This window comes from Neoarius graeffei, chromosome 27, assembly GCF_027579695.1.
Source record: "Neoarius graeffei isolate fNeoGra1 chromosome 27, fNeoGra1.pri, whole genome shotgun sequence".
Taxonomy (NCBI): domain Eukaryota; kingdom Metazoa; phylum Chordata; class Actinopteri; order Siluriformes; family Ariidae; genus Neoarius; species Neoarius graeffei.
Genome location: NC_083595.1, coordinates 44,634,702 through 44,642,989, shown reverse-complemented (window position 1 = coordinate 44,642,989; position 8,288 = coordinate 44,634,702).

Sequence of the window (8,288 nt, the reverse complement as noted above, 5' to 3'; positions counted from 1 at the left end):
CACTAGTCTTCAAAGCACCTCATGGGCGTTAACTTATAAGGGGATGATCTGAGGGGTGCTTTCTTCTCTGCAATAATCAAAACTAGCCAATACAACCGTCCTAAAAAATCAAATCGTCATCATGAATAAAATTTAACTAATTTTAAAACATAATAAAGTTGTTAGTTTTCTAGATTCAATGAAACTAGCGAGCAAAGAATAAGATTTTTCAACTCCCCCCCCCCCATCCCTGTTTGAGACTTGGTTGCGCCCAAACCTCATCCTGTGCCTTTTCACAAATATTAGCTCATGCGAGTTTGAGTAAACTTGTATGTAAGAGAAGACAAGCAATAAGAGACCAACCAAGAGTTTTAATACATTAGAATACCATGAAAAAGTTCATTTTTTTCATAATTTAATTCAAAAAGGTGAACTTTCATATATTCTATATTCATTACATGTAAAGTGAAATATTTAAAGCCTTTTTTTTTTGTTTTAATTTTGATGATTATGGCTTATAGCTCATGAAAATCAGAAATCCAGTATCTCAAATTATTAAAATATTCCCTAAGATCAATCAAAAAAAGGATTTACAATACAGAAATGTCCAACTTCTGAAAAGTATATTCATTTATACACTCAATACTTGGTTGGGGCTCCTTTACCATTAATTACTGTATCAATGCGGTGTGGCATGGAGGTGATCAGTCTGTGGCACTGCTGAGGTGTTATTGAAGTCCAGGTTGCTTTGATAGTGGCCTTCAGCGTATCTGTATTTTTGGGTCGGGTGTTTCTCATCTTCCTCTTGACAATAGAGGCTGGCCAATCAAACACAGTAATATCATGGTCAGCAAACCATTTGGTAGTAGTTTTGGCACTGTGGGTAGGTGCTAAGTCCTGCTGGAAAAGGAAATCAGCATCTCCAAAAAGCTCGTCAGCAGATGGAAGCATGAAGTGCTCTAAAATCTCCTGGTAGATGGCTGTGTTGACTTTGGACTTGATAAAATACAGTGGACCAACACCAGCAGATGACATGGCACCCCAAATCATCACAGACTGTGGAAACTTCACACTGGGCTTCAAACACCTTGGATTCTGTGCCTCTCCACTCTTCCTCCAGATTCTAGAACCGTGATTTCCAAATTAAATGCAAAATGTACTTTCATCTGAAAAGAGGACTTTGGACCACTAAGCAACAGTCCATTTCTTTCTCTCCTTAGCCCAGATAAGACACTTCTGACATTGTCTCTGGCTCAGGAGTAGCTTGATATTAGGAATGCGAAAGTTGTATCCCCTTTCTTGAAGATGTCTGTTCGTGATGGGTCTTGATACACTGACACCAGCCTCAGTTCACTCCTTGTGAAGCTCTTCCAAGTTCTTGAATCAACTTTTCTTGACAATCCTCTGAAGACTGCGGCCATCCCTGTTGCTTGTGCACCTTTTCCAGCCACCCTTTTCAGCAATGACCTTTTGTGGCTTACCCTCCTTGTGGAGGGCATCAGTGATCATCTTCTGGACAACAGTCAAGTCAGCAGTCTTCCCCATGATTGTGGTTGTGTGTACTGAACTAGACCAAGAGATACACTGTGTTCATACTGTTTTACTCAAACTCGAAATGAAATATTCTAATATTTTGAGATGGGTTTTTTATGTTTTTGTACTGTATGCCATACTGATTAAAATTAAAATAGAAAAATGCTTGAAACATTTTAGTTTATGTGTAATGAGTCTATAATATATAACATTTTCACTTTCTTAAATAACTGATGGAAAATATTGAACTTTTTCACAATATTCTAATTTTTTGAGATGCACTAGTATATTGGTTTAACAAAAAGAAAATCTGTTCCCAAGAGGCGCAACCACTCATGAGCCAAATAACTGAATTAAAATAATGAATTGTTTTCTGCTGTGGTGTAATTGTGTTTGGTGATCTGTTAGCTAGAAAACAGTAATAAATTAACTAGACTGCATTTCCGCAGAGAAAATGCAAAGTGTGCTTGCTGAGCTGTAGCAGAACAGCTAGCATGCTAAAAGCTAGCATACTAACATGCTAACAGCTAGCATACTAGAGTGGAGGAGCTCCTTATGACATCATCACTCCAAAGTTCTACCCATTCATTTCAATGGTACAGAATTTTGCCGAAAAATGGGAATACCGAACGAACGACAAGGGGTAGTGCAACCATTTTAACAAGCACGCCATTCTAGATCGGGCCCTACGTTTCAGCATGATCTCGAAAGCCCTAGGAGGAGCAGTGGATCCAAAAAACGGGTGAAACGGAATAATAAAAATAAAACTTAAGAAGAACAAGAGTGTGCTTTTGCAAGCACACTAATTACAGCTGCAGGGTTCCTGGTTCGAACCTGAGCTGTAGAGTCTCTGTGTACAGTATGTTCTTCCTGTGTTTGGGTAGGTTTCCTCCAGGGCCTCTGGTTTCTTCCCACCACTCAAAAATAGGTGGGTAGGTGGATTGGCTAAAGTGGGGTTAAACCATTTTATGAGCTTTACAAAAGGAGTGATTTTGGAGAACCAATCTTTTTTTTTTAATTATTTTTCCTACTACTCATAACAGAGATGAGATGTAACAATTATTATAACTTGCAAAGACAGTGGTGCTTGAAAGTTAGTGAACCCTTTAGAATTTTCTATATTTCAGCATAAATGACCTAAAACATGATCAGATTTTCACACAAGTCCGAAAAGTAGATAAAGAGAACCCAGTTACACAAATGAGACAAAAATATTTTACTTGGTCGTTTATTTATTGAGGAAAATTAGCCAAATGTTGCATATCTGTGAGTGGCAAAAGTATGTGAACCTTTGCTTTCAGTATCTGGTGTGACCCCCTTGTGCAGCAATAACTGCAACTAAACATTTCCGGTAACTGTTAATCAGTTCTGCACACCGGCTTGGAGGAATTTTAGCCCGTTCCTCCGTACAGAACAGCTTCAACTCTGGGATGTCGGTGGGTTTCCTCACATGAACTGTTCGCTTCAGGTCCTTCCACAACATTTCCATTTAATTAAGGTCAGGACTTTGACTTGTCCATTCCAAAACATTAACTTTATTCTTCTTTAAACATTCTTTGATAGAACGACTTGTGTGCTTAGGGTCGTTGTCTTGCTGCATGACCCACCTTCTCTTGAGATTCAGTTCATGGACAGATGTCCTGACATTTTCCTTTAGAATTTGCTGGTATAATTCAGAATTCATTGCTCCATCAATTATGACAAGCCGTCCTGGGCCAGATGCAGCAAAACAGGCCCAAACCACCATGTTTCACAGATGGGATAAGGTTCTTATGTTGGAATGTAGTGTTTTCCTTTCTCTAAACATAATGCTTTTCATTTAAACCAAAAAGTTCTATTTCGGTCTCATCCGTCCACAGAACATTTTTCCAATAGCCTTCTGGCTTGTCCACGTGATCGTTAGCAAACTGCAGATGAGCAGTAATGTCCTTTTTGGAGAGCAGTGGCTTTCTCCTTGCAACCCTGCCATGCACACCATTGTTATTCAGTGTTCTCCTGATGGTGGACTCATGAACATTAACATTAGCCAATGTGAGAGAGGCCTTCAGTTGCTTAGAAGTTACCCTGGGGTCCTTTGTGATCTCGCCGACTATTACACGCCTTGCTCTTGGAGTGATCTTTGCTGGTCGACCACTTCTGTGGAGGGTAACAATGGTCTTAAATTTTTTGGCCCATTTGTACACAATCTGTCTGACTGTGGATTGGTGGAGTCCAAACTCTTTAGAGATGGTTTTGTAACCTTTTCCAGCCTGATGAGCATCAACAACGCTTTTTCTGAGGTCCTCAGAAATCTCCTTTGTTTGTGCCACAATGCACTTCCACAAACGTGTGTTGTGAAGATCAGACTTTGATAGATCCCTGTTCTTTAAATAAAACAGGGTGCCCACTCACACCTGATTGTCATCCCATTGATTGAAAACACCTGACTCGAATTTCACCTTCAAATTAACTGCTAATCCTAGAGGTTCACATACTTTTGCCACTCACAGATATGTAATATTGGATCATTTAAAAAGTATAAAATTTTTGTCTCATTTGTTTAACTGGGTTCTCTTTATCTACTTTTAGGACTTGTGTAAAAATCTGATGATGTTTTAGGTCATATTTATGCAGAAATATAGAACATTCTAAAGGGTTCACAAACTTTCAAGCACCACTGTAAGTGCAGCATAAAGTGCATATGGGCAGCACGGTGGTCTAGTGGTGAGGACTGTTACCTCACAGCAAGAAGGTTCTGGGTTTGAGCCCAGTGGCCGACAAGGGGCCTTTATGTGTGGAGTTTGCATGTGCTCCCTGTGTCTGCGTGGATTTCCTCCGGGTGCTCCGGTTCACCCCACAGTCCAAAGACATGCAGGTCAGGTTAACATGGGGTGGCCTTGGGCTGAAGTGCCCTTGAGCAAGGGTACCTAACCCCTGGGTGCTGTAGTATGGCTGTTCTGTGTGTGTGTGTGTGTGTGTGTGTGTGTGTGTGTGTGTGTGTGTGTTGACTGCTTTGAATGGGTTAAATGCAGAGGAGGAATTTCACTGTGCTTGAGTGTGCATGTGACAAAGACTTCTTCTTCTAAATTACTGAGGACCAAATGTCCCCTCAAGAATAGCAAAATCTGACATATGGATTGTCCCCACAAGAAAAGTGTTGTAGTTTAACATAAATAAAAGAGCAAAGTTTAATTGTCATTACTGAGGTTAGGGTTAGGTTGAGGTGCAGGCATAGTGTTAATTGTCTGCATTAATAATTATGTCAGTAGAAAGTACTCAGAAAAACATCTCTGTATGTGTGTGTGTGTGTGTGTGTGTGGACTCATACATGGTCTCCTGCCATGGACTAGCATCCCATTAAAGGTGTATTCCCACATCATGCTCAGTGTTCCCAGGTTTCACTGCAACCCCGATCATGATAAAGTGCTGACTGAAAGCGAGTGAGTAATGATGAAATAAAAATATAATATTTGTAACTTGGGCGGCACGGTGGTGTAGTGGTTAGCACTGTCACCTCACAGCAAGAAGGTCCGGGTTCGAGCCCCGTGGCCGGCGAGGGCCTTTCTGTGTGGAGTTTGCATGTTCTCCCCGTGTCTGCGTGGGTTTCCTCCGGGTGCTCCGGTTTCCCCCACAGTCCAAAGACATGCAGGTTAGGCTAATTGGTGGCTCTAAATTGACCGTAGGTGTGAATGTGAGTGTGAATGGTTGTCTGTGTCTATGTGTCAGCACTGTGATGACCTGGCGACTTGTCCAGGGTGTACCCCGCCTCTCACCCACAGTCAGCTGGGATAGGCTCCAGCTTGCCTGCGACCCTGTAGGTCAGGACAAGTGGCTACAGATAATGGATGGATGGATATTTGTAACTTGTCTGTCTATACTTCACTCTGTCCACAAGAGGGAGCCATTTGGACAAGAAATGACAGGTTCGGCAGTCAAAAAAAGTTATATACAGTGGAGACTGTGGCGAGGGCCTTTCGCCCGTAGTCAGCGACCCTGTAGAACAGGATAAAGCGGCTACAGATAATGAGATGAGATGAGACTGTGGCGAGGGGGGGCAACCGCCCCCCCCAAAAAATGATGTTGGAAGTCAAGTTATGCTGGGAGACCTTTGACTATTTATTCGGAAGAAAAGGCGAGAGAAGTGCAAACAAACAGCCCGCTGTGCACCTTTGTTTTCCCTTATTAAATCCCACTGCACCCCATCCCGGCGACCCGCCGGCATCCCTTTGTACTGTAGGTTGGTAGCATCCATTCGCACCAAAACTGATGCAAATTAGCCTGGCCCCGACTTCACCGATTGCCTCCGCTTTCCGGGATTTTCCTTATTTGGCTGACGCAGAACTGCAAAACCCATCACTTATAGTAGACAAGCTGATTTATGAATATTCTGGGGACTAATTAACCCGTTGTTGTGGCAACTGTCTAGACATGTCTGGTCTCCTTGGGTACTCATGCCAAAGCAGGGACCCTGTGACAGCAAGGCTATGACAGTGTCACTACATTTGTATCTGACTGATAACTCGTGGTGGGCGGCACGGTGGTGTAGTGGTTAGCGCTGTTGCCTCACTGCAAGAAGGTCCGGGTTCGAGCCCCGTGGCCAGTGAGGGCCTTTCTGTGCGGAGTTTGCATGTTCTCCCCGTGCCTGCGTGGGTTTCCTCCGGGTGCTCTGGTTTCCCCCACAGTCCAAAGACATGCAGGTTAGGTTAACTGGTGACTCTAAATTGACCGTAGGTGTGAATGGTTGTCTGTGTCTATGTGTCAGCCCTGTGATGACCTGGCGACTTGTCCAGGGTGTACCCCGCCTTTCGCCCGTAGTCAGCTGGGATAGGCTCCAGCTTGCCTGCGACCCTGTAGAACAGGATAAAGTGGCTAGAGATAATGAGATGAGATGAGATAATAACTCGTGTCCTGTCCGGATGGCTAGATAGTGTTCATGAGGTGTACAAGCAGTTTTGGGCACCCAAAAACTGATGCTGCTCTAGATCTACATGAATTCGCTTGCTGCCCTGACCACTCACTGAAAATCAGTATGTAGTGGAGTTTCAGACAAACATCCATTACAAACTTTTTGGGCCCGACAAAGACACCCAAGTTGCTTGATGATAACGAGGTAAGTTTTCAGTATGAATTTTTTTAACGTCCCAAGTCAAATTTCGCAAACCAAGAAATGAATGACTGTTTACTCACACTGAAGACTAAAGGAAAGACAGTTATTTGTGCTCTTGCTTTATACCATGTAGCTGAGCAGGTATATACGGTACATGTAAATCTATTAGCTCTTTAATTCAACAAGGACATTGAGGACAAATTTGTGTGTGTGTGGATACATAGACACAAACAACCATTCACACTCACACCTACGGTCAATTTAGAGCCACCAATTAGCCTAACCTGCATGTCTGTGGGGGAAACCGGAGCACCTGGAGGAAACCCATGCAGACACAAGGAGAACCTGGATATTTTTAACATTGAAGCTGATCAGTGGACAATCTATGACATTTTTGCCACCAGATGGAGCTTTGAGTCAGTAAGTAACTTTATAAAATGCAAGACAGAAGGAAGGTCATCTAGTAAAGAGATATCAATGTTTAATTAATTACTCCCTTCCATTCATTATTCAAATAAATCACTTTGACCTTTTAGCTGTATTAATTGCTGTAACTTGCAAGTTAGTTTTCAACAACAGCAATAAAAAAAAATGTATTTGAAAGATTAGTTGATGAGAAAACTCAGATCTTAATGGGCCTTCAGTTTAAAGGGAGATAGAAAAGGACGTCATCCTCCCTGGTTGAAAAATCAATTAAAAAAATTCTCTTGTAAAACAGCAATACTTCTGAAATGTGATATCACTTACAGTGGTGCTTGAAAGTTTGTGAACCCGTTAGAATTTCCTATATTTCTGCATAAATATGACCTAAAACATCATCAGATTTTCACACAAGTCCTAAAAGTAGATAAAGAGAACCCAGTTAAACAAATGAGACAAAAATATTACACTTGGTCATTTATTTATTGAGGAAAATGATCCAATATTACATATCTGTGAGTGGCAAAAGTATGTGAACCTTTGCTTTCAGTATCTGGTGTGACCCCCTTGTGCAGCAATAACTGCAACTAAACATTTCCCGTAACTGTTGATCAGTCCTGCACACCGGCTTGGAGGAATTTTAGCCCATTCCTCCATACAGAACAGCTTCAGCTCTGAGATGTTGGTGGGTTTCCTCACATGAACTGCTCGCTTCAGGTCCTTCCACAACATTTCGATTGGATTAAGGTCAGGACTTTAACTTGGCCATTCCAAAACATTAACTTTATTCGTCTTGAACCATTCTTTGGTAGAACGACTTGTGTGCTTAGGGTCGTTGTCTTGCTGCATGACCCACCTTCTCTTGAGATTCAGTTCATGGACAGATGTCCTGACATTTTCCTTTAGAATTTGCTGGTATAATTCAGAATTCATTGTTCCATCAATGATGGCGAGCCATCCTGGCCCAGATGAAGCAAAACAGGCCCAAACCATGATACTACCACTCCCATGTTTCACAGATGGGATAAAGTTCTTATGCTGGAATGCAGTGTTTTCCTTTTTCTAAACATAACACTTCTCATTTAAACCAAAAAGTTCTATTTTGGTCTCATCCATCCACAAAACATTTTTCCAATAGCCTTCTGGCTTGTCCACGTGATCTTTAGCAAACTGTAGACGAGCAGCAATGTTCTTTTTGGAGAGCAGTGGCTTTCTCCTTGCAACCCTGCCATGCACACCATTATTGTTCAGTGTTCTCCTGATGGTGGAC